The sequence below is a fragment of the Pseudophryne corroboree genome, unplaced genomic scaffold (assembly GCF_028390025.1).
Source record: "Pseudophryne corroboree isolate aPseCor3 unplaced genomic scaffold, aPseCor3.hap2 scaffold_462, whole genome shotgun sequence".
Taxonomy (NCBI): domain Eukaryota; kingdom Metazoa; phylum Chordata; class Amphibia; order Anura; family Myobatrachidae; genus Pseudophryne; species Pseudophryne corroboree.
In genome coordinates this window covers 191,088-216,926 of record NW_026970077.1, presented here as the reverse complement: position 1 = coordinate 216,926, position 25,839 = coordinate 191,088, and the positions used below count along the sequence as shown (strand labels likewise).

The window sequence follows — 25,839 nt, the reverse complement described above, 5'->3', positions numbered from 1 at the left end:
TCTGATAACAAGGTCAATTAGGTCCCTGGGTGGGATTGAACCACCAACCTTTTGGTTAATAGCCGTACATACTAACTGATTGCGCCACAGAGACACTTTGCAAAAGTCCATACTGACAAAGGCTAATAAGCATTCATCTAAAATGTTTCCTAGAAAAACTTTAAAAAGTCAATAATCTGGAGAGTTTTTGTAAGATGTTTCTTCCATCAACCAACGAAGAAACACATTGGTACTTTCCCATGATGAGTGAGTGCTTCAGGATCTCTTGCACTTACATGTGCAGCAGAGTACAGCAATGGAAGCATGCTGGGCCCATAACCCAGAGGTAGGCAGATTGAAACTATCCTCTGCTATATGCATTTTTTTGTTTGTTAATTAAAGTAATCCAAAACTGGGATTGATATTTTGGCTCTATTATTTTTACTTAAAGTACAATAACTTTTACCATTTTAATTTGTTTTAATAGTATATTGACAGTATTGTTTTCTTTCAAAAATCCACTTCATTTTCTTTACCCTATTATTAAAATGGTAATTGACAAAAACAAACTACATTGTCACCAGAAGAGCAATACAAAATGTACAAGTGATATATTAAAATCATCTTTCCAGCTTGAATTTCAATGTTGCATTGGGTCAACAATTTTGTGAGAAACATCTTCACCCTTAAATAAAGATTTTCTTAATTCCTTACCTGTGTGCTAATTAGATATCACCTTGTTTTCACATTAAACAGACTTCCACATGAGAAAGCAGCAAGGATGCAGTGGCGTTAATGTTTCCTGGTGTCAATTTGTATTATTTCAGTAGACATTGAAATGAGGATGCATCTTGCTGCCTTTCCAATGAAGCAAGTTTAATTTAGTAATAGGTGAAAAACCATCCTTACAAAGGTGTTAATCAGAGACTTGGCTTTGTGGACACTTTTCAGAGAACAAATTTGTTAGCATAAAAATAAAGCCAGAAAATGAAGAGCTGTTTAATCACTCGATTGGATTTTTCTGCCAGCATATTTTTTTTCTCTGCAACCCACTGCTAAATTGTGCTTCCTAGCTGTTTTTTATAAAATCACTGAATCAAATCTAACTCTGATTACATCAGAGAAGGCCATGTACCCTACACCATAAGAGGAGGTTTGAAATTTTGACTTGTCTACTTAAATATCACCAAAATCTGATCACAAGGTTAATTACGTCCCTGGGTGGGATTGAACCACCAACCTTTTGGTTAATAGCCAAACACACTAACCGATTGCGCCACAGAGACACTTTGCAAAAGTCCATACTGACAAAGGCTAATAAGCATTAATCTAAAACATTTCCTAGAAAAACTTTAAAAAGTCAATAATCTGGAGAGTTTTTGTAAGATGTTTCTTCCATCAACCAACGAAGAAACACATTGGTACTTTCCCATGATGAGTGAGTGCTTCAGGATCTCTTGCACTTACATGTGCAGCAGAGTACTGCAATGGAAGCATGCTGGGCCCATAACCCAGAGGTAGGCAGATTGAAACTATCCTCTGCTATATGCATTTTTTTTGTTAATTAAAGTAATCCAAAACTGGGATTGATATTTTGTCTCTTTTATTTTTACTTAAAGTACAATAACTTTTACCATTTTAATTTGTTTTAATAGTATATTGACAGTATTGTTTTCTTTCAAAAATCCACTTCATTTTCTTTACCCTATTATTAAAATGGTAATTGACAAAAACAAACTACATTGTCACCAGAAGAGCAATACAAAATGTACAAGTGATATATTAAAATCATCTTTCCAGCTTGAATTTCAATGATGCATTGGGGCAACGATTTTGTGAGAAACATCTTCACCCTTAAATAAAGATTTTCTTAATTCCTTACCTGTGCGCTAATTAGATATCACCTTGTTTTCACATTAAACAGACTTCCACATGAGAAAGCAGCAAGGATGCAGTGGCGTTAATGTTTCCTGGTGTCAACCTGTATTATTTCAGTAGACATTGAAATGAGGATGCATCTTGCTGCCTTTCCAATGAAGCAAGTTTAATTTAGTAATAGGTGAAAAACCATCCTTACAAAGGTGTTAATCAGAGACTTGGCTTTGTGGACACTTTTCAGAGAACAAATTTGTTAGCATAAAAATAAAGCCAGAAAATAAAGAGCTGTTTAATCACTCAATTGGATTTTTCTGCCAGCATATTTTTTTTCTCTGCAACCCACTGCTAAATTGTGCTTCCTAGCTGTTTTTATAAAATCACTGAATCAAATCTAACTCTGATTACATCAGAGAAGGCCAGGTACCCTACACCATAACAGGGGGTTTGAAATTTTGACTTGTCTACTTAAAGATCACCAAAATCTGATAACAAGGTCAATTAGGTCCCTGGGTAGGATTGAACCACCAACCTTTTGGTTAATAGCCGTACATACTAACTGATTGTGCCACAGAGACACTTTGCAAAAGTCCATACTGACAAAGGCTAATAAGCATTCATCTAAAACGTTTCCTAGAAAAACTTTAAAAAGTCAATAATCTGGAGAGTTTTTGTAAGATGTTTCTTCCATCAACCAACGAAGAAACACATTGGTACTTTCCCATGATGATTGAGTGCTTCAGGATCTCTTGAACTTACATGTGCAGCAGAGTACTGCAATGGAAGCATGCTGGGCCCATAACCCAGAGGTAAGCAGATTGAAACTATCCTCTGCTATATGCATTTTTTTTTTGTTAATTAAAGTAATCCAAAACTGGGATTGATATTTTGTCTCTTTTATTTTTACTTAAAGTACTATAACTTTTACCATTTTAATTTGTTTTAATAGTATATTGACAGTATTGTTTTCTTTCAAAAATCCACTTCATTTTCTTTACCCTATTATTAAAATGGTAATTGACAAAAACAAACTACATTGTCACCAGAAGAGCAATACAAAATGTACAAGTGATATATTAAAATCATCTTTCCAGCTTGAATTTCAATGTTGCATTGGGTCAACAATTTTGTGAGAAACATCTTCACCCTTAAATAAAGATTTTCTTAATTCCTTACCTGTGTGCTAATTAGATATCACCTTGTTTTCACATTAAACAGACTTCCACATGAGAAAGTAGCAAGGATGCAGTGGCTTTAATGTTTCCTGGTGTCAATTTGTATTATTTCAGTAGACATTGAAATGAGGATGCATCTTGCTGCCTTTCCAATGAAGCAAGTTTAATTTAGTAATAGGTGAAAAACCATGCTTACAAAGGTGTTAATCAGAGACTTGGCTTTGTGGACACTTTTCAGAGAACAAATTTGTTAGCATAAAAATAAAGCCAGAAAATGAAGAGCTGTTTAATCACTCGATTGGATTTTTCTGCCAGCATATTTTTTTTCTCTGCAACCCACTGCTAAATTGTGCTTCCTAGCTGTTTTTTATAAAATCACTGAATCAAATCTAACTCTGATTACATCAGAGAAGGCCATGTACCCTACACCATAAGAGGAGGTTTGAAATTTTGACTTGTCTACTTAAATATCACCAAAATCTGATCACAAGGTTAATTATGTCCCTGGGTGGGATTGAACCACCAACCTTTTGGTTAATAGCCAAACACACTAACCGATTGCGCCACAGAGACACTTTGCAAAAGTCCATACTGACAAAGGCTAATAAGCATTAATCTAAAACGTTTCCTAGAAAAACTTTAAAAAGTCAATAATCTGGAGAGTTTTTGTAAGATGTTTCTTCCATCAACCAACGAAGAAACACATTGGTACTTTCCCATGATGAGTGAGTGCTTCAGGATCTCTTGCACTTACATGTGCAGCAGAGTACTGCAATGGAAGCATGCTGGGCCCATAACCCAGAGGTAGGCAGATTGAAACTATCCTCTGCTATATGCATTTTTTTTGTTAATTAAAGTAATCCAAAACTGGGATTGATATTTTGTCTCTTTTATTTTTACTTAAAGTACAATAACTTTTACCATTTTAATTTGTTTTAATAGTATATTGACAGTATTGTTTTCTTTCAAAAATCCACTTCATTTTCTTTACCCTATTATTAAAATGGTAATTGACAAAAACAAACTACATTGTCACCAGAAGAGCAATACAAAATGTACAAGTGATATATTAAAATCATCTTTCCAGCTTGAATTTCAATGATGCATTGGGGCAACGATTTTGTGAGAAACATCTTCACCCTTAAATAAAGATTTTCTTAATTCCTTACCTGTGTGCTAATTAGATATCACCTTGTTTTCACATTAAACAGACTTCCACATTAGAAAGCAGCAAGGATGCAGTGGCGTTAATGTTTCCTGGTGTCAACTAGTATTATTTCAGTAGACTTTGAAATGAGGATACATCTTGCTGCCTTTCCAATGAAGCAAGTTTAATTTAGTAATAGGTGAAAAACCATCCCTACAAAGGTGTTAATCAGAGACTTGGCTTTGTGGACACTTTTCAGAGAACAAATTTGTTAGCATAAAAATAAAGCCAGAAAATGAAGAGCTGTTTAATCACGCAATTTGTTTTTTTTGCCAGCATATTTCTTTTTCTCTGCAACCCACTGCTAAATTGTGCTTCCTAGATGTTTTTATAAAATCACTGAATCAAATCTAACTCTGATTACATCAGAGAAGGCCAGGTACCCTACACCATAACAGGGGGTATGAAATTTGACTTGTCTACTTAAAGATCACCAAAATCTGATAACAAGGTCAATTACATCCCTGGGTGGGATTGAACCACCAACCTTTTGGTTAATAGCCGTACACACTAACTGATTGCGCCACAGAGACACTTTGCTAAAAGTACATACTGACAAATGCTAATAAGCATTCATCTAAAACGTTTCCAAGATAAACTTAAAAAAGTCAATAATCTGGAGAGTTTTTGTAAGATGTTTCTTCTATCAACCAACGAAGAAACACATTGGTACTTTCCCATGATGAGTGAGTGCTTCAGGATCTCTTGCACTTACATGTGCAGCAGAGTACAGCAATGGAAGCATGCTGGGCCCATAACCCAGAGGTAGGCAGATTGAAACTATCCTCTGCTATATGCATTTTTTTGTTTGTTAATTAAAGTAATCCAAAACTGGGATTGATATTTTGGCTCTATTATTTTTACTTAAAGTACAATAACTTTTACCATTTTAATTTGTTTTAATAGTATATTGACAGTATTGTTTTCTTTCAAAAATCCACTTCATTTTCTTTACCCTATTATTAAAATGGTAATTGACAAAAACAAACTACATTGTCACCAGAAGAGCAATACAAAATGTACAAGTGATATATTAAAATCATCTTTCCAGCTTGAATTTCAATGTTGCATTGGGTCAACAATTTTGTGAGAAACATCTTCACCCTTAAATAAAGATTTTCTTAATTCCTTACCTGTGTGCTAATTAGATATCACCTTGTTTTCACATTAAACAGACTTCCACATGAGAAAGCAGCAAGGATGCAGTGGCGTTAATGTTTCCTGGTGTCAATTTGTATTATTTCAGTAGACATTGAAATGAGGATGCATCTTGCTGCCTTTCCAATGAAGCAAGTTTAATTTAGTAATAGGTGAAAAACCATCCTTACAAAGGTGTTAATCAGAGACTTGGCTTTGTGGACACTTTTCAGAGAACAAATTTGTTAGCATAAAAATAAAGCCAGAAAATGAAGAGCTGTTTAATCACTCGATTGGATTTTTCTGCCAGCATATTTTTTTTCTCTGCAACCCACTGCTAAATTGTGCTTCCTAGCTGTTTTTTATAAAATCACTGAATCAAATCTAACTCTGATTACATCAGAGAAGGCCATGTACCCTACACCATAAGAGGAGGTTTGAAATTTTGACTTGTCTACTTAAATATCACCAAAATCTGATCACAAGGTTAATTACGTCCCTGGGTGGGATTGAACCACCAACCTTTTGGTTAATAGCCAAACACACTAACCAATTGCGCCACAGAGACACTTTGCAAAAGTGCATACTGACAAAGGCTAATAAGCATTAATCTAAAACGTTTCCTAGAAAAACTTTAAAAAGTCAATAATCTGGAGAGTTTTTGTAAGATGTTTCTTCCATCAACCAACGAAGAAACACATTGGTACTTTCCCATGATGAGTGAGTGCTTCAGGATCTCTTGCACTTACATGTGCAGCAGAGTACTGCAATGGAAGCATGCTGGGCCCATAACCCAGAGGTAGGCAGATTGAAACTATCCTCTGCTATATGCATTTTTTTTGTTAATTAAAGTAATCCAAAACTGGGATTGATATTTTGTCTCTTTTATTTTTACTTAAAGTACAATAACTTTTACCATTTTAATTTGTTTTAATAGTATATTGACAGTATTGTTTTCTTTCAAAAATCCACTTCATTTTCTTTACCCTATTATTAAAATGGTAATTGACAAAAACAAACTACATTGTCACCAGAAGAGCAATACAAAATGTACAAGTGATATATTAAAATCATCTTTCCAGCTTGAATTTCAATGATGTATTGGGGCAACGATTTTGTGAGAAACATCTTCACCCTTAAATAAAGATTTTCTTAATTCCTTACCTGTGTGCTAATTAGATATCACCTTGTTTTCACATTAAACAGACTTCCACATGAGAAAGCAGCAAGGATGCAGTGGCGTTAATGTTTCCTGGTGTCAACCTGTATTATTTCAGTAGACATTGAAATGAGGATGCATCTTGCTGCCTTTCCAATGAAGCAAGTTTAATTTAGTAATAGGTGAAAAACCATCCTTACAAAGGTGTTAATCAGAGACTTGGCTTTGTGGACACTTTTCAGAGAACAAATTTGTTAGCATAAAAATAAAGCCAGAAAATAAAGAGCTGTTTAATCACTCAATTGGATTTTTCTGCCAGCATATTTTTTTTCTCTGCAACCCACTGCTAAATTGTGCTTCCTAGCTGTTTTTATAAAATCACTGAATCAAATCTAACTCTGATTACATCAGAGAAGGCCAGGTACCCTACACCATAACAGGGGGTTTGAAATTTTGACTTGTCTACTTAAAGATCACCAAAATCTGATAACAAGGTCAATTAGGTCCCTGGGTAGGATTGAACCACCAACCTTTTGGTTAATAGCCGTACATACTAACTGATTGCGCCACAGAGACACTTTGCAAAAGTCCATACTGACAAAGGCTAATAAGCATTCATCTAAAACGTTTCCTAGAAAAACTTTAAAAAGTCAATAATCTGGAGAGTTTTTGTAAGATGTTTCTTCCATCAACCAACGAAGAAACACATTGGTACTTTCCCATGATGAGTGAGTGCTTCAGGATCTCTTGAACTTACATGTGCAGCAGAGTACTGCAATGGAAGCATGCTGGGCCCATAACCCAGAGGTAAGCAGATTGAAACTATCCTCTGCTATATGCATTTTTTTTTTGTTAATTAAAGTAATCCAAAACTGGGATTGATATTTTGTCTCTTTTATTTTTACTTAAAGTACTATAACTTTTACCATTTTAATTTGTTTTAATAGTATATTGACAGTATTGTTTTCTTTCAAAAATCCACTTCATTTTCTTTACCCTATTATTAAAATGGTAATTGACAAAAACAAACTACATTGTCACCAGAAGAGCAATACAAAATGTACAAGTGATATATTAAAATCATCTTTCCAGCTTGAATTTCAATGTTGCATTGGGTCAACAATTTTGTGAGAAACATCTTCACCCTTAAATAAAGATTTTCTTAATTCCTTACCTGTGTGCTAATTAGATATCACCTTGTTTTCACATTAAACAGACTTCCACATGAGAAAGTAGCAAGGATGCAGTGGCTTTAATGTTTCCTGGTGTCAATTTGTATTATTTCAGTAGACATTGAAATGAGGATGCATCTTGCTGCCTTTCCAATGAAGCAAGTTTAATTTAGTAATAGGTGAAAAACCATCCTTACAAAGGTGTTAATCAGAGACTTGGCTTTGTGGACACTTTTCAGAGAACAAATTTGTTAGCATAAAAATAAAGCCAGAAAATGAAGAGCTGTTTAATCACTCGATTGGATTTTTCTGCCAGCATATTTTTTTTCTCTGCAACCCACTGCTAAATTGTGCTTCCTAGCTGTTTTTTATAAAATCACTGAATCAAATCTAACTCTGATTACATCAGAGAAGGCCATGTACCCTACACCATAAGAGGAGGTTTGAAATTTTGACTTGTCTACTTAAATATCACCAAAATCTGATCACAAGGTTAATTATGTCCCTGGGTGGGATTGAACCACCAACCTTTTGGTTAATAGCCAAACACACTAACCGATTGCACCACAGAGACACTTTGCAAAAGTCCATACTGACAAAGGCTAATAAGCATTAATCTAAAACGTTTCCTAGAAAAACTTTAAAAAGTCAATAATCTGGAGAGTTTTTGTAAGATGTTTCTTCCATCAACCAACGAAGAAACACATTGGTACTTTCCCATGATGAGTGAGTGCTTCAGGATCTCTTGCACTTACATGTGCAGCAGAGTACTGCAATGGAAGCATGCTGGGCCCATAACCCAGAGGTAGGCAGATTGAAACTATCCTCTGCTATATGCATTTTTTTTGTTAATTAAAGTAATCCAAAACTGGGATTGATATTTTGTCTCTTTTATTTTTACTTAAAGTACAATAACTTTTACCATTTTAATTTGTTTTAATAGTATATTGACAGTATTGTTTTCTTTCAAAAATCCACTTCATTTTCTTTACCCTATTATTAAAATGGTAATTGACAAAAACAAACTACATTGTCACCAGAAGAGCAATACAAAATGTACAAGTGATATATTAAAATCATCTTTCCAGCTTGAATTTCAATGATGCATTGGGGCAACGATTTTGTGAGAAACATCTTCACCCTTAAATAAAGATTTTCTTAATTCCTTACCTGTGTGCTAATTAGATATCACCTTGTTTTCATATTAAACAGACTTCCACATGAGAAAGCAGCAAGGATGCAGTGGCGTTAATGTTTCCTGGTGTCAACTTGTATTATTTCAGTAGACATTGAAATGAGGATGCATCTTGCTGCCTTTCCAATGAAGCAAGTTTAATTTAGTAATAGGTGAAAAACCATCCTTACAAAGGTGTTAATCAGAGACTTGGCTTTGTGGACACTTTTCAGAGAACAAATTTGTTAGCATAAAAATAAATCCAGAAAATGAAGAGCTGTTTAATCACTCAATTGGATTTTTCTGCCAGCATATTTTTTTTCTTTGCAACCCACTGCTGCTAAATTGTGCTTCCTAGCTGTTTTTATAAAATCACTGAATCAAATCTAACTCTGATTACATCAGAGAAGGCCAGGTACCCTACACCATAACAGGGGGTTTGAAATTTTGACTTGTCTACTTAAAGATCACCAAAATCTGATAACAAGGTCAATTAGGTCCCTGGGTGGGATTGAACCACCAATCTTATGGTTAACAGCCGTACATACTAACTGATTGCGCCACAGAGACACTTTGCAAAAGTCCATACTGACAAAGGCTAATAAGCATTCATCTAAAACGTTTCCTAGAAAAACTTAAAAAAGTCTATAATCTGGAGAGTTTTTGTAAGATGTTTCTTCTATCAACCAACGAAGAAACACATTGGTACTTTCCCATGATGAGTGAGTGCTTCAGGATCTCTTGCACTTACATGTGCAGCAGAGTACAGCAATGGAAGCATGCTGGGCCCATAACCCAGAGGTAGGCAGATTGAAACTATCCTCTCCTATATGCATTTTTTTGTTTGTTAATTAAAGTAATCCAAAACTGGGATTGATATTTTGGCTCTTTTATTTTTACTTAAAGTACAATAACTTTTACCATTTTAATTTGTTTTAATAGTATATTGACAGTATTGTTTTCTTTCAAAAATCCACTTAATTTTCTTTACCCTATTATTAAAATGGTAATTGACAAAAACAAACTACATTGTCACCAGAAGAGCAATACAAAATGTACAAGTGATATATTAAAATCATCTTTCCAGCTTGAATTTCAATGATGCATTGGGGCAACGATTTTGTGAGAAACATCTTCACCCTTAAATAAAGATTTTCTTAATTCCTTACCTGTGTGCTAATTAGATATCACCTTGTTTTCACATTAAACAGACTTCCACATGAGAAAGCAGCAAGGATGCAGTGGCGTTAATGTTTCCTGGTGTCAACCTGTATTATTTCAGTAGACATTGAAATGAGGATGCATCTTGCTGCCTTTCCAATGAAGCAAGTTTAATTTAGTAATAGGTGAAAAACCATCCCTACAAATGTGTTAATCAGAGACTTGGCTTAGTGGACACTTTTCAGAGAACAAATTTGTTAGCATAAAAATAAAGCCAGAAAATGAAGAGCTGTTTATTCACGCAATTTGATTTTTTTGCCAGCATATTTCTTTTTCTCTGCAACCCACTGCTAAATTGTGCTTCCTAGATGTTTTTATAAAATCACTGAATCAAATCTAACTCTGATTACATCAGAGAAGGCCAGGTACCCTACACCATAACAGGGGGTATGAAATTTGACTTGTCTACTTAAAGATCACCAAAATCGGATAACAAGGTCAATTACGTCCCTGGGTGGGATTGAACCACCAACCTTTTGGTTAATAGCCGTACACACTAACTGATTGCGCCACAGAGACACTTTGGAAAAGTACATACTGACAAATGCTAATAAGCATTCATCTAAAACGTTTCCTAGAAAAACTTAAAAAAGTCAATAATCTGGAGAGTTTTTGTAAGATGTTTCTTCTATCAACCAACGAAGAAACACATTGGTACTTTCCCATGATGAGTGAGTGCTTCAGGATCTCTTGCACTTACATGTGCAGCAGAGTACAGCAATGGAAGAATGCTGGGCCCATAACCCAGAGGTAGGCAGATTGAAACTATCCTCTGCTATATGCATTTTTTTGTTTGTTAATTAAAGTAATCCAAAACTGGGATTGATATTTTGGCTCTTTTATTTTTACTTAAAGTACAATAACTTTTACCATTTTAATTTGTTTTAATAGTATATTGACAGTATTGTTTTCTTTCAAAAATCCACTTAATTTTCTTTACCCTATTATTAAAATGGTAATTGACAAAAACAAACTACATTGTTACCAGAAGAGCAATACAAAATGTACAAGTGATATATTAAAATCATCTTTCCAGCTTGAATTTCAATGATGCATTGGGGCAACGATTTTGTGAGAAACATCTTCACCCTTAAATAAAGATTTTCTTAATTCCTTACCTGTGTGCTAATTAGATATCACCTTGTTTTCACATTAAACAGACTTCCACATGAGAAAGCAGCAAGGATGCAGTGGCGTTAATGTTTCCTGGTGTCAACCTGTATTATTTCAGTAGACATTGAAATGAGGATGCATCTTGCTGCCTTTCCAATGAAGCAAGTTTAATTTAGTAATAGGTGAAAAACCATCCTTACAAAGGTGTTAATCAGAGACTTGGCTTTGTGGACACTTTTCAGAGAACAAATTTGTTAGCATAAAAATAAAGCCAGAAAATAAAGAGCTGTTTAATCACTCAATTGGATTTTTCTGCCAGCATATTTTTTTTCTCTGCAACCCACTGCTAAATTGTGCTTCCTAGCTGTTTTTATAAAATCACTGAATCAAATCTAACTCTGATTACATCAGAGAAGGCCAGGTACCCTACACCATAACAGGGGGTTTGAAATTTTTACTTGTCTACTTAAAGATCACCAAAATCTGATAACAAGGTCAATTAGGTCCCTGGGTGGGATTGAACCACCAACCTTTTGGTTAATAGCCATACATACTAACTGATTGCGCCACAGAGACACTTTGCAAAAGTCCATACTGACAAAGGCTAATAAGCATTCATCTAAAACGTTTCCGAGAAAAACTTTAAAAAGTCAATAATCTGGAGAGTTTTTGTAAGATGTTTCTTCCATCAACCAACGAAGAAACACATTGGTACTTTCCCATGATGAGTGAGTGCTTCAGGATCTCTTGAACTTACATGTGCAGCAGAGTACTGCAATGGAAGCATGCTGGGCCCATAACCCAGAGGTAGGCAGATTGAAACAATCCTCTGCTATATGCATTTTTTTTTGTTAATTAAAGTAATCCAAAACTGGGATTGATATTTTGTCTCTTTTATTTTTACTTAAAGTACAATAACTTTTACCATTTTAATTTGTTTTAATAGTTAATTGACAGTATTGTTTTCTTTCAAAAATCCACTTCATTTTCTTTACCCTATTATTAAAATGGTAATTGACAAAAACAAACTACATTGTCACCAGAAGAGCAATACAAAATGTACAAGTGATATATTAAAATCATCTTTCCAGCTTGAATTTCAATGATGCATTGGGTCAACAATTTTGTGAGAAACATCTTCACCCTTAAATAAAGATTTTCTTAATTCCTTACGTGTGTGCTAATTATATATCACCTTGTTTTCACATTAAACAGACTTCCACATGAGAAAGCTGCAAGGATGCAGTGGCGTTAATGTTTCCTGGTGTCAACTTGTATTATTTCAGTAGACATTGAAATGAGGATGCATCTTGCTGCCTTTCCAATGAAGCAAGTCTAATTTAGTAATAGGTGAAAAACCATCCTTACAAAGGTGTTAATCAGAGACTTGGCTTTGTGGACACTTTTCAGAGAACAAATTTGTTAGCATAAAAATAAAGCCAGAAAATAAAGAGCTGTTTAATCACTCAATTGGATTTTTCTGCCAGCATATTTTTTTTCTCTGCAACCCACTGCTAAATTGTGCTTCCTAGCTGTTTTTATAAAATCACTGAATCAAATCTAACTCTGATTACATCAGAGAAGGCCAGGTACCCTACACCATAACAGGGGGTTTGAAATTTTGACTTGTCTACTTAAAGATCACCAAAATCTGATAACAAGGTCAATTAGGTCCCTGGGTAGGATTGAACCACCAACCTTTTGGTTAATAGCCGTACATACTAACTGATTGCGCCACAGAGACACTTTGCAAAAGTCCATACTGACAAAGGCTAATAAGCATTCATCTAAAACGTTTCCTAGAAAAACTTTAAAAAGTCAATAATCTGGAGAGTTTTTGTAAGATGTTTCTTCCATCAACCAACGAAGAAACACATTGGTACTTTCCCATGATGAGTGAGTGCTTCAGGATCTCTTGAACTTACATGTGCAGCAGAGTACTGCAATGGAAGCATGCTGGGCCCATAACCCAGAGGTAAGCAGATTGAAACTATCCTCTGCTATATGCATTTTTTTTTTGTTAATTAAAGTAATCCAAAACTGGGATTGATATTTTGTCTCTTTTATTTTTACTTAAAGTACTATAACTTTTACCATTTTAATTTGTTTTAATAGTATATTGACAGTATTGTTTTCTTTCAAAAATCCACTTCATTTTCTTTACCCTATTATTAAAATGGTAATTGACAAAAACAAACTACATTGTCACCAGAAGAGCAATACAAAATGTACAAGTGATATATTAAAATCATCTTTCCAGCTTGAATTTCAATGTTGCATTGGGTCAACAATTTTGTGAGAAACATCTTCACCCTTAAATAAAGATTTTCTTAATTCCTTACCTGTGTGCTAATTAGATATCACCTTGTTTTCACATTAAACAGACTTCCACATGAGAAAGTAGCAAGGATGCAGTGGCTTTAATGTTTCCTGGTGTCAATTTGTATTATTTCAGTAGACATTGAAATGAGGATGCATCTTGCTGCCTTTCCAATGAAGCAAGTTTAATTTAGTAATAGGTGAAAAACCATCCTTACAAAGGTGTTAATCAGAGACTTGGCTTTGTGGACACTTTTCAGAGAACAAATTTGTTAGCATAAAAATAAAGCCAGAAAATGAAGAGCTGTTTAATCACTCGATTGGATTTTTCTGCCAGCATATTTTTTTTCTCTGCAACCCACTGCTAAATTGTGCTTCCTAGCTGTTTTTTATAAAATCACTGAATCAAATCTAACTCTGATTACATCAGAGAAGGCCATGTACCCTACACCATAAGAGGAGGTTTGAAATTTTGACTTGTCTACTTAAATATCACCAAAATCTGATCACAAAGTTAATTATGTCCCTGGGTGGGATTGAACCACCAACCTTTTGGTTAATAGCCAAACACACTAACCGATTGCGCCACAGAGACACTTTGCAAAAGTCCATACTGACAAAGGCTAATAAGCATTAATCTAAAACGTTTCCTAGAAAAACTTTAAAAAGTCAATAATCTGGAGAGTTTTTGTAAGATGTTTCTTCCATCAACCAACGAAGAAACACATTGGTACTTTCCCATGATGAGTGAGTGCTTCAGGATCTCTTGCACTTACATGTGCAGCAGAGTACTGCAATGGAAGCATGCTGGGCCCATAACCCAGAGGTAGGCAGATTGAAACTATCCTCTGCTATATGCATTTTTTTTGTTAATTAAAGTAATCCAAAACTGGGATTGATATTTTGTCTCTTTTATTTTTACTTAAAGTACAATAACTTTTACCATTTTAATTTGTTTTAATAGTATATTGACAGTATTGTTTTCTTTCAAAAATCCACTTCATTTTCTTTACCCTATTATTAAAATGGTAATTGACAAAAACAAACTACATTGTCACCAGAAGAGCAATACAAAATGTACAAGTGATATATTAAAATCATCTTTCCAGCTTGAATTTCAATGATGCATTGGGGCAACGATTTTGTGAGAAACATCTTCACCCTTAAATAAAGATTTTCTTAATTCCTTACCTGTGTGCTAATTAGATATCACCTTGTTTTCACATTAAACAGACTTCCACATTAGAAAGCAGCAAGGATGCAGTGGCGTTAATGTTTCCTGGTGTCAACTAGTATTATTTCAGTAGACTTTGAAATGAGGATACATCTTGCTGCCTTTCCAATGAAGCAAGTTTAATTTAGTAATAGGTGAAAAACCATCCCTACAAAGGTGTTAATCAGAGAATTGGCTTTGTGGACACTTTTCAGAGAACAAATTTGTTAGCATAAAAATAAAGCCAGAAAATGAAGAGCTGTTTAATCACGCAATTTGTTTTTTTTGCCAGCATATTTCTTTTTCTCTGCAACCCACTGCTAAATTGTGCTTCCTAGATGTTTTTATAAAATCACTGAATCAAATCTAACTCTGATTACATCAGAGAAGGCCAGGTACCCTACACCATAACAGGGGGTATGAAATTTGACTTGTCTACTTAAAGATCACCAAAATCTGATAACAAGGTCAATTACATCCCTGGGTGGGATTGAACCACCAACCTTTTGGTTAATAGCCGTACACACTAACTGATTGCGCCACAGAGACACTTTGCTAAAAGTACATACTGACAAATGCTAATAAGCATTCATCTAAAACGTTTCCTAGATAAACTTAAAAAAGTCAATAATCTGGAGAGTTTTTGTAAGATGTTTCTTCTATCAACCAACGAAGAAACACATTGGTACTTTCCCATGATGAGTGAGTGCTTCAGGATCTCTTGCACTTACATGTGCAGCAGAGTACAGCAATGGAAGCATGCTGGGCCCATAACCCAGAGGTAGGCAGATTGAAACTATCCTCTGCTATATGCATTTTTTTGTTTGTTAATTAAAGTAATCCAAAACTGGGATTGATATTTTGGCTCTATTATTTTTACTTAAAGTACAATAACTTTTACCATTTTAATTTGTTTTAATAGTATATTGACAGTATTGTTTTCTTTCAAAAATCCACTTAATTTTCTTTACCCTATTATTAAAATGGTAATTGACAAAAACAAACTACATTGTCACCAGAAGAGCAATACAAAATGTACAAGTGATATATTAAAATCATCTTTCCAGCTTGAATTTCAATGATGCATTGGGGCAACGATTTTGTGAGAAACATCTTCACCCTTAAATAAAGATTTTCTTAATTCCTTACCTGTGTGCTAATTAGATATCACCTTGTTTTCACATTAAACAGACTTCCACATGAGAAAGCAGCAAGGATGCAGTGGCGTTAATGTTTCCTGGTGTCAACCTGTATTATTTCAGTAGACATTGAAATGAGGATGCATCTTGCTGCCTTTCCAATGAAGCAAGTTTAATTTAGTAATAGGTGAAAAACCATCCTTACAAAGGTGTTAATCAGAGACTTGGCTTTGTGGACACTTTTCAGAGAACAAATTTGTTAGCATAAAAATAAATCCAGAAAATGAAGAGCTGTTTAATCACTCAATTGGATTTTTCTGCCAGCATATTTTTTTTCTCTGCAACCCACTGCTAAATTGTGCTTCCTAGCTGTTTTTATAAAATCACTGAATCAAATCTAACTCTGATTACATCAGAGAAGGCCAGGTACCCTACACCATAACAGGGGGTTTGAAATTTTGACTTGTCTACTTAAAGATCACCAAAATCTGATAACAAGGTCAATTAGGTCCCTGGGTGGGATTGAACCACCAACCTTTTGGTTAATAGCCATACATACTAACTGATTGCGCCACAGAGACACTTTGCAAAAGTCCATACTGACAAAGGCTAATAAGCATTCATCTAAAACGTTTCCTAGAAAAACTTTAAAAAGTCAATAATCTGGAGAGTTTTTGTAAGATGTTTCTTCCATCAACCAACGAAGAAACACATTGGTACTTTCCCATGATGAGTGAGTGCTTCAGGATCTCTTGAACTTACATGTGCAGCAGAGTACTGCAATGGAAGCATGCTGGGCCCATAACCCAGAGGTAGGCAGATTGAAACTATCCTCTGCTATATGCATTTTTTTTTGTTAATTAAAGTAATCCAAAACTGGGATTGATATTTTGTCTCTTTTATTTTTACTTAAAGTACTATAACTTTTACCATTGTAATTTGTTTTAATAGTATATTGACAGTATTGTTTTCTTTCAAAAATCCACTTCATTTTCTTTACCCTATTATTAAAATGGTAATTGACAAAAACAAACTACATTGTCACCAGAAGAGCAATACAAAATGTACAAGTGATATATTAAAATCATCTTTCCAGCTTGAATTTCAATGTTGCATTGGGTCAACAATTTTGTGAGAAACATCTTCACCCTTAAATAAAGATTTTCTTAATTCCTTACCTGTGTGCTAATTAGATATCACCTTGTTTTCACATTAAACAGACTTCCACATGAGAAAGCAGCAAGGATGCAGTGGCGTTAATGTTTCCTGGTGTCAATTTGTATTATTTCAGTAGACATTGAAATGAGGATGCATCTTGCTGCCTTTCCAATGAAGCAAGTTTAATTTAGTAATAGGTGAAAAACCATCCTTACAAAGGTGTTAATCAGAGACTTGGCTTTGTGGACACTTTTCAGAGAACAAATTTGTTAGCATAAAAATAAAGCCAGAAAATGAAGAGCTGTTTAATCACTCGATTGGATTTTTCTGCCAGCATATTTTTTTTCTCTGCAACCCACTGCTAAATTGTGCTTCCTAGCTGTTTTTTATAAAATCACTGAATCAAATCTAACTCTGATTACATCAGAGAAGGCCATGTACCCTACACCATAAGAGGAGGTTTGAAATTTTGACTTGTCTACTTAAATATCACCAAAATCTGATCACAAGGTTAATTACGTCCCTGGGTGGGATTGAACCACCAACCTTTTGGTTAATAGCCAAACACACTAACCGATTGCGCCACAGAGACACTTTGCAAAAGTCCATCCTGACAAAGGCTAATAAGCATTAATCTAAAACGTTTCCTAGAAAAACTTTAAAAAGTCAATAATCTGGAGAGTTTTTGTAAGATGTTTCTTCCATCAACCAACGAAGAAACACATTGGTACTTTCCCATGATGAGTGAGTGCTTCAGGATCTCTTGCACTTACATGTGCAGCAGAGTACTGCAATGGAAGCATGCTGGGCCCATAACCCAGAGGTAGGCAGATTGAAACTATCCTCTGCTATATGCATTTTTTTTGTTAATTAAAGTAATCCAAAACTGGGATTGATATTTTGTCTCTTTTATTTTTACTTAAAGTACAATAACTTTTACCATTTTAATTTGTTTTAATAGTATATTGACAGTATTGTTTTCTTTCAAAAATCCACTTCATTTTCTTTACCCTATTATTAAAATGGTAATTGACAAAAACAAACTACATTGTCACCAGAAGAGCAATACAAAATGTACAAGTGATATATTAAAATCATCTTTCCAGCTTGAATTTCAATGATGCATTGGGGCAACGATTTTGTGAGAAACATCTTCACCCTTAAATAAAGATTTTCTTAATTCCTTACCTGTGTGCTAATTAGATATCACCTTGTTTTCACATTAAACAGACTTCCACATTAGAAAGCAGCAAGGATGCAGTGGCGTTAATGTTTCCTGGTGTCAACTAGTATTATTTCAGTAGACTTTGAAATGAGGATACATCTTGCTGCCTTTCCAATGAAGCAAGTTTAATTTAGTAATAGGTGAAAAACCATCCCTACAAAGGTGTTAATCAGAGAATTGGCTTTGTGGACACTTTTCAGAGAACAAATTTGTTAGCATAAAAATAAAGCCAGAAAATGAAGAGCTGTTTAATCACGCAATTTGTTTTTTTTGCCAGCATATTTCTTTTTCTCTGCAACCCACTGCTAAATTGTGCTTCCTAGATGTTTTTATAAAATCACTGAATCAAATCTAACTCTGATTACATCAGAGAAGGCCAGGTACCCTACACCATAACAGGGGGTATGAAATTTGACTTGTCTACTTAAAGATCACCAAAATCTGATAACAAGGTCAATTACATCCCTGGGTGGGATTGAACCACCAACCTTTTGGTTAATAGCCGTACACACTAACTGATTGCGCCACAGAGACACTTTGCTAAAAGTACATACTGACAAATGCTAATAAGCATTCATCTAAAACGTTTCCTAGATAAACTTAAAAAAGTCAATAATCTGGAGAGTTTTTGTAAGATGTTTCTTCTATCAACCAACGAAGAAACACATTGGTACTTTCCCATGATGAGTGAGTGCTTCAGGATCTCTTGCACTTACATGTGCAGCAGAGTACAGCAATGGAAGCATGCTGGGCCCATAACCCAGAGGTAGGCAGATTGAAACTATCCTCTGCTATATGCATTTTTTTGTTTGTTAATTAAAGTAATCCAAAACTGGGATTGATATTTTGGCTCTATTATTTTTACTTAAAGTACAATAACTTTTACCATTTTAATTTGTTTTAATAGTATATTGACAGTATTGTTTTCTTTCAAAAATCCACTTAATTTTCTTTACCCTATTATTAAAATGGTAATTGACAAAAACAAACTACATTGTCACCAGAAGAGCAATACAAAATGTACAAGTGATATATTAAAATCATCTTTCCAGCTTGAATTTCAATGATGCATTGGGGCAACGATTTTGTGAGAAACATCTTCACCCTTAAATAAAGATTTTCTTAATTCCTTACCTGTGTGCTAATTAGATATCACCTTGTTTTCACATTAAACAGACTTCCACATGAGAAAGCAGCAAGGATGCAGTGGCGTTAATGTTTCCTGGTGTCAACCTGTATTATTTCAGTAGACATTGAAATGAGGATGCATCTTGCTGCCTTTCCAATGAAGCAAGTTTAATTTAGTAATAGGTGAAAAACCATCCTTACAAAGGTGTTAATCAGAGACTTGGCTTTGTGGACACTTTTCAGAGAACAAATTTGTTAGCATAAAAATAAATCCAGAAAATGAAGAGCTGTTTAATCACTCAATTGGATTTTTCTGCCAGCATATTTTTTTTCTCTGCAACCCACTGCTAAATTGTGCTTCCTAGCTGTTTTTATAAAATCACTGAATCAAATCTAACTCTGATTACATCAGAGAAGGCCAGGTACCCTACACCATAACAGGGGGTTTGAAATTTTGACTTGTCTACTTAAAGATCACCAAAATCTGATAACAAGGTCAATTAGGTCCCTGGGTGGGATTGAACCACCAACCTTTTGGTTAATAGCCATACATACTAACTGATTGCGCCACAGAGACACTTTGCAAAAGTCCATACTGACAAAGGCTAATAAGCATTCATCTAAAACGTTTCCTAGAAAAACTTTAAAAAGTCAATAATCTGGAGAGTTTTTGTAAGATGTTTCTTCCATCAACCAACGAAGAAACACATTGGTACTTTCCCATGATGAGTGAGTGCTTCAGGATCTCTTGAACTTACATGTGCAGCAGAGTACTGCAATGGAAGCATGCTGGGCCCATAACCCAGAGGTAGGCAGATTGAAACTATCCTCTGCTATATGCATTTTTTTTTGTTAATTAAAGTAATCCAAAACTGGGATTGATATTTTGTCTCTTTTATTTTTACTTAAAGTACTATAACTTTTACCATTGTAATTTGTTTTAATAGTATATTGACAGTATTGTTTTCTTTCAAAAATCCACTTCATTTTCTTTACCCTATTATTAAAATGGTAATTGACAAAAACAAACTACATTGTCACCAGAAGAGCAATACAAAATGTACAAGTGATATATTAAAATCATCTTTCCAGCTTGAATTTCAATGTTGCATTGGGTCAACAATTTTGTGAGAAACATCTTCACCCTTAAATAAAGATTTTCTTAATTCCTTACCTGTGTGCTAATTAGATATCACCTTGTTTTCACATTAAACAGACTTCCACATGAGAAAGCAGCAAGGATGCAGTGGCGTTAATGTTTCCTGGTGTCAATTTGTATTATTTCAGTAGACATTGAAATGAGGATGCATCTTGCTGCCTTTCCAATGAAGCAAGTTTAATTTAGTAATAGGTGAAAAACCATCCTTACAAAGGTGTTAATCAGAGACTTGGCTTTGTGGACACTTTTCAGAGAACAAATTTGTTAGCATAAAAATAAAGCCAGAAAATGAAGAGCTGTTTAATCACTCGATTGGATTTTTCTGCCAGCATATTTTTTTTCTCTGCAACCCACTGCTAAATTGTGCTTCCTAGCTGTTTTTTATAAAATCACTGAATCAAATCTAACTCTGATTACATCAGAGAAGGCCATGTACCCTACACCATAAGAGGAGGTTTGAAATTTTGACTTGTCTACTTAAATATCACCAAAATCTGATCACAAGGTTAATTACGTCCCTGGGTGGGATTGAACCACCAACCTTTTGGTTAATAGCCAAACACACTAACCGATTGCGCCACAGAGACACTTTGCAAAAGTCCATCCTGACAAAGGCTAATAAGCATTAATCTAAAACGTTTCCTAGAAAAACTTTAAAAAGTCAATAATCTGGAGAGTTTTTGTAAGATGTTTCTTCCATCAACCAACGAAGAAACACATTGGTACTTTCCCATGATGAGTGAGTGCTTCAGGATCTCTTGCACTTACATGTGCAGCAGAGTACTGCAATGGAAGCATGCTGGGCCCATAACCCAGAGGTAGGCAGATTGAAACTATCCTCTGCTATATGCATTTTTTTTGTTAATTAAAGTAATCCAAAACTGGGATTGATATTTTGTCTCTTTTATTTTTACTTAAAGTACAATAACTTTTACCATTTTAATTTGTTTTAATAGTATATTGACAGTATTGTTTTCTTTCAAAAATCCACTTCATTTTCTTTACCCTATTATTAAAATGGTAATTGACAAAAACAAACTACATTGTCACCAGAAGAGCAATACAAAATGTACAAGTGATATATTAAAATCATCTTTCCAGCTTGAATTTCAATGATGCATTGGGGCAACGATTTTGTGAGAAACATCTTCACCCTTAAATAAAGATTTTCTTAATTCCTTACCTGTGTGCTAATTAGATATCACCTTGTTTTCATATTAAACAGACTTCCACATGAGAAAGCAGCAAGGATGCAGTGGCGTTAATGTTTCCTGGTGTCAACTTGTATTATTTCAGTAGACATTGAAATGAGGATGCATCTTGCTGCCTTTCCAATGAAGCAAGTTTAATTTAGTAATAGGTGAAAAACCATCCTTACAAAGGTGTTAATCAGAGACTTGGCTTTGTGGACACTTTTCAGAGAACAAATTTGTTAGCATAAAAATAAATCCAGAAAATGAAGAGCTGTTTAATCACTCAATTGGATTTTTCTGCCAGCATATTTTTTTTCTTTGCAACCCACTGCTGCTAAATTGTGCTTCCTAGCTGTTTTTATAAAATCACTGAATCAAATCTAACTCTGATTACATCAGAGAAGGCCAGGTACCCTACACCATAACAGGGGGTTTGAAATTTTGACTTGTCTACTTAAAGATCACCAAAATCTGATAACAAGGTCAATTAGGTCCCTGGGTGGGATTGAACCACCAATCTTATGGTTAACAGCCGTACATACTAACTGATTGCGCCACAGAGACACTTTGCAAAAGTCCATACTGACAAAGGCTAATAAGCATTCATCTAAAACGTTTCCTAGAAAAACTTAAAAAAGTCTATAATCTGGAGAGTTTTTGTAAGATGTTTCTTCTATCAACCAACGAAGAAACACATTGGTACTTTCCCATGATGAGTGAGTGCTTCAGGATCTCTTGCACTTACATGTGCAGCAGAGTACAGCAATGGAAGCATGCTGGGCCCATAACCCAGAGGTAGGCAGATTGAAACTATCCTCTCCTATATGCATTTTTTTGTTTGTTAATTAAAGTAATCCAAAACTGGGATTGATATTTTGGCTCTTTTATTTTTACTTAAAGTACAATAACTTTTACCATTTTAATTTGTTTTAATAGTATATTGACAGTATTGTTTTCTTTCAAAAATCCACTTAATTTTCTTTACCCTATTATTAAAATGGTAATTGACAAAAACAAACTACATTGTCACCAGAAGAGCAATACAAAATGTACAAGTGATATATTAAAATCATCTTTCCAGCTTGAATTTCAATGATGCATTGGGGCAACGATTTTGTGAGAAACATCTTCACCCTTAAATAAAGATTTTCTTAATTCCTTACCTGTGTGCTAATTAGATATCACCTTGTTTTCACATTAAACAGACTTCCACATGAGAAAGCAGCAAGGATGCAGTGGCGTTAATGTTTCCTGGTGTCAACCTGTATTATTTCAGTAGACATTGAAATGAGGATGCATCTTGCTGCCTTTCCAATGAAGCAAGTTTAATTTAGTAATAGGTGAAAAACCATCCCTACAAAGGTGTTAATCAGAGACTTGGCTTAGTGGACACTTTTCAGAGAACAAATTTGTTAGCATAAAAATAAAGCCAGAAAATGAAGAGCTGTTTATTCACGCAATTTGATTTTTTTGCCAGCATATTTCTTTTTCTCTGCAACCCACTGCTAAATTGTGCTTCCTAGATGTTTTTATAAAATCACTGAATCAAATCTAACTCTGATTACATCAGAGAAGGCCAGGTACCCTACACCATAACAGGGGGTATGAAATTTGACTTGTCTACTTAAAGATCACCAAAATCGGATAACAAGGTCAATTACGTCCCTGGGTGGGATTGAACCACCAACCTTTTAGTTAATAGCCGTACACACTAACTGATTGCGCCACAGAGACACTTTGGAAAAGTACATACTGACAAATGCTAATAAGCATTCATCTAAAACGTTTCCTAGAAAAACTTAAAAAAGTCAATAATCTGGAGAGTTTTTGTAAGATGTTTCTTCTATCAACCAACGAAGAAACACATTGGTACTTTCCCATGATGAGTGAGTGCTTCAGGATCTCTTGCACTTACATGTGCAGCAGAGTACAGCAATGGAAGAATGCTGGGCCCATAACCCAGAGGTAGGCAGATTGAAACTATCCTCTGCTATATGCATTTTTTTGTTTGTTAATTAAAGTAATCCAAAACTGGGATTGATATTTTGGCTCTTTTATTTTTACTTAAAGTACAATAACTTTTACCATTTTAATTTGTTTTAATAGTATATTGACAGTATTGTTTTCTTTCAAAAATCCACTTAATTTTCTTTACCCTATTATTAAAATGGTAATTGACAAAAACAAACTACATTGTTACCAGAAGAGCAATACAAAATGTACAAGTGATATATTAAAATCATCTTTCCAGCTTGAATTTCAATGATGCATTGGGGCAACGATTTTGTGAGAAACATCTTCACCCTTAAATAAAGATTTTCTTAATTCCTTACCTGTGTGCTAATTAGATATCACCTTGTTTTCACATTAAACAGACTTCCACATGAGAAAGCAGCAAGGATGCAGTGGCGTTAATGTTTCCTGGTGTCAACCTGTATTATTTCAGTAGACATTGAAATGAGGATGCATCTTGCTGCCTTTCCAATGAAGCAAGTTTAATTTAGTAATAGGTGAAAAACCATCCTTACAAAGGTATTAATCAGAGACTTGGCTTTGTGGACACTTTTCAGAGAACAAATTTGTTAGCATAAAAATAAAGCCAGAAAATAAAGAGCTGTTTAATCACTCAATTGGATTTTTCTGCCAGCATATTTTTTTTCTCTGCAACCCACTGCTAAATTGTGCTTCCTAGCTGTTTTTATAAAATCACTGAATCAAATCTAACTCTGATTACATCAGAGAAGGCCAGGTACCCTACACCATAACAGGGGGTTTGAAATTTTTACTTGTCTACTTAAAGATCACCAAAATCTGATAACAAGGTCAATTAGGTCCCTGGGTGGGATTGAACCACCAACCTTTTGGTTAATAGCCATACATACTAACTGATTGCGCCACAGAGACACTTTGCAAAAGTCCATACTGACAAAGGCTAATAAGCATTCATCTAAAACGTTTCCGAGAAAAACTTTAAAAAGTCAATAATCTGGAGAGTTTTTGTAAGATGTTTCTTCCATCAACCAACGAAGAAACACATTGGTACTTTCCCATGATGAGTGAGTGCTTCAGGATCTCTTGAACTTACATGTGCAGCAGAGTACTGCAATGGAAGCATGCTGGGCCCATAACCCAGAGGTAGGCAGATTGAAACAATCCTCTGCTATATGCATTTTTTTTTGTTAATTAAAGTAATCCAAAACTGGGATTGATATTTTGTCTCTTTTATTTTTACTTAAAGTACAATAACTTTTACCATTTTAATTTGTTTTAATAGTTAATTGACAGTATTGTTTTCTTTCAAAAATCCACTTCATTTTCTTTACCCTATTATTAAAATGGTAATTGACAAAAACAAACTACATTGTCACCAGAAGAGCAATACAAAATGTACAAGTGATATATTAAAATCATCTTTCCAGCTTGAATTTCAATGATGCATTGGGTCAACAATTTTGTGAGAAACATCTTCACCCTTAAATAAAGATTTTCTTAATTCCTTACCTGTGTGCTAATTATATATCACCTTGTTTTCACATTAAACAGACTTCCACATGAGAAAGCTGCAAGGATGCAGTGGCGTTAATGTTTCCTGGTGTCAACTTGTATTATTTCAGTAGACATTGAAATGAGGATGCATCTTGCTGCCTTTCCAATGAAGCAAGTATAATTTAGTAATAGGTGAAAAACCATCCTTACAAAGGTGTTAATCAGAGACTTGGCTTTGTGGACACTTTTCAGAGAACAAATTTGTTAGCATAAAAATAAATCCAGAAAATGAAGAGCTGTTTAATCACTCAATTGGATTTTTCTGCCAGCATATTTTTTTTCTTTGCAACCCACTGCTGCTAAATTGTGCTTCCTAGCTGTTTTTATAAAATCACTGAATCAAATCTAACTCTGATTACATCAGAGAAGGCCAGGTACCCTACACCATAACAGGGGGTTTGAAATTTTGACTTGTCTACTTAAAGATCACCAAAATCTGATAACAAGGTCAATTAGGTCCCTGGGTGGGATTGAACCACCAATCTTATGGTTAACAGCCGTACATACTAACTGATTGCGCCACAGAGACACTTTGCAAAAGTCCATA

The 25,839-nt window shown here is 34.6% G+C and overlaps 7 non-coding genes across 7 annotated transcripts; all 7 read right to left on the bottom strand.

Annotated features, from left to right (window-relative positions):
- Positions 1-1,191: 1,191 nt before the first annotated feature.
- On the bottom strand, positions 1,192-1,265 carry TRNAN-AUU (transfer RNA asparagine (anticodon AUU)). The gene has a single exon. It is a non-coding gene; the product is annotated as a tRNA-Asn (tRNA).
- Positions 1,266-3,528: 2,263 nt separating this feature from the next.
- On the bottom strand, positions 3,529-3,602 carry TRNAN-AUU (transfer RNA asparagine (anticodon AUU)). The gene has a single exon. It is a non-coding gene; the product is annotated as a tRNA-Asn (tRNA).
- Positions 3,603-5,867: 2,265 nt separating this feature from the next.
- TRNAN-AUU (transfer RNA asparagine (anticodon AUU)) lies at positions 5,868-5,941 on the bottom strand. Its single transcript has one exon. It is a non-coding gene; the product is annotated as a tRNA-Asn (tRNA).
- A 2,263-nt stretch (positions 5,942-8,204) lies between these two features.
- On the bottom strand, positions 8,205-8,278 carry TRNAN-AUU (transfer RNA asparagine (anticodon AUU)). The gene has a single exon. It is a non-coding gene; the product is annotated as a tRNA-Asn (tRNA).
- A 5,774-nt stretch (positions 8,279-14,052) lies between these two features.
- On the bottom strand, positions 14,053-14,126 carry TRNAN-AUU (transfer RNA asparagine (anticodon AUU)). Its single transcript has one exon. It is a non-coding gene; the product is annotated as a tRNA-Asn (tRNA).
- Positions 14,127-17,559: 3,433 nt separating this feature from the next.
- TRNAN-AUU (transfer RNA asparagine (anticodon AUU)) lies at positions 17,560-17,633 on the bottom strand. The gene has a single exon. It is a non-coding gene; the product is annotated as a tRNA-Asn (tRNA).
- A 3,433-nt stretch (positions 17,634-21,066) lies between these two features.
- On the bottom strand, positions 21,067-21,140 carry TRNAN-AUU (transfer RNA asparagine (anticodon AUU)). Its single transcript has one exon. It is a non-coding gene; the product is annotated as a tRNA-Asn (tRNA).
- Positions 21,141-25,839: the final 4,699 nt, after the last annotated feature.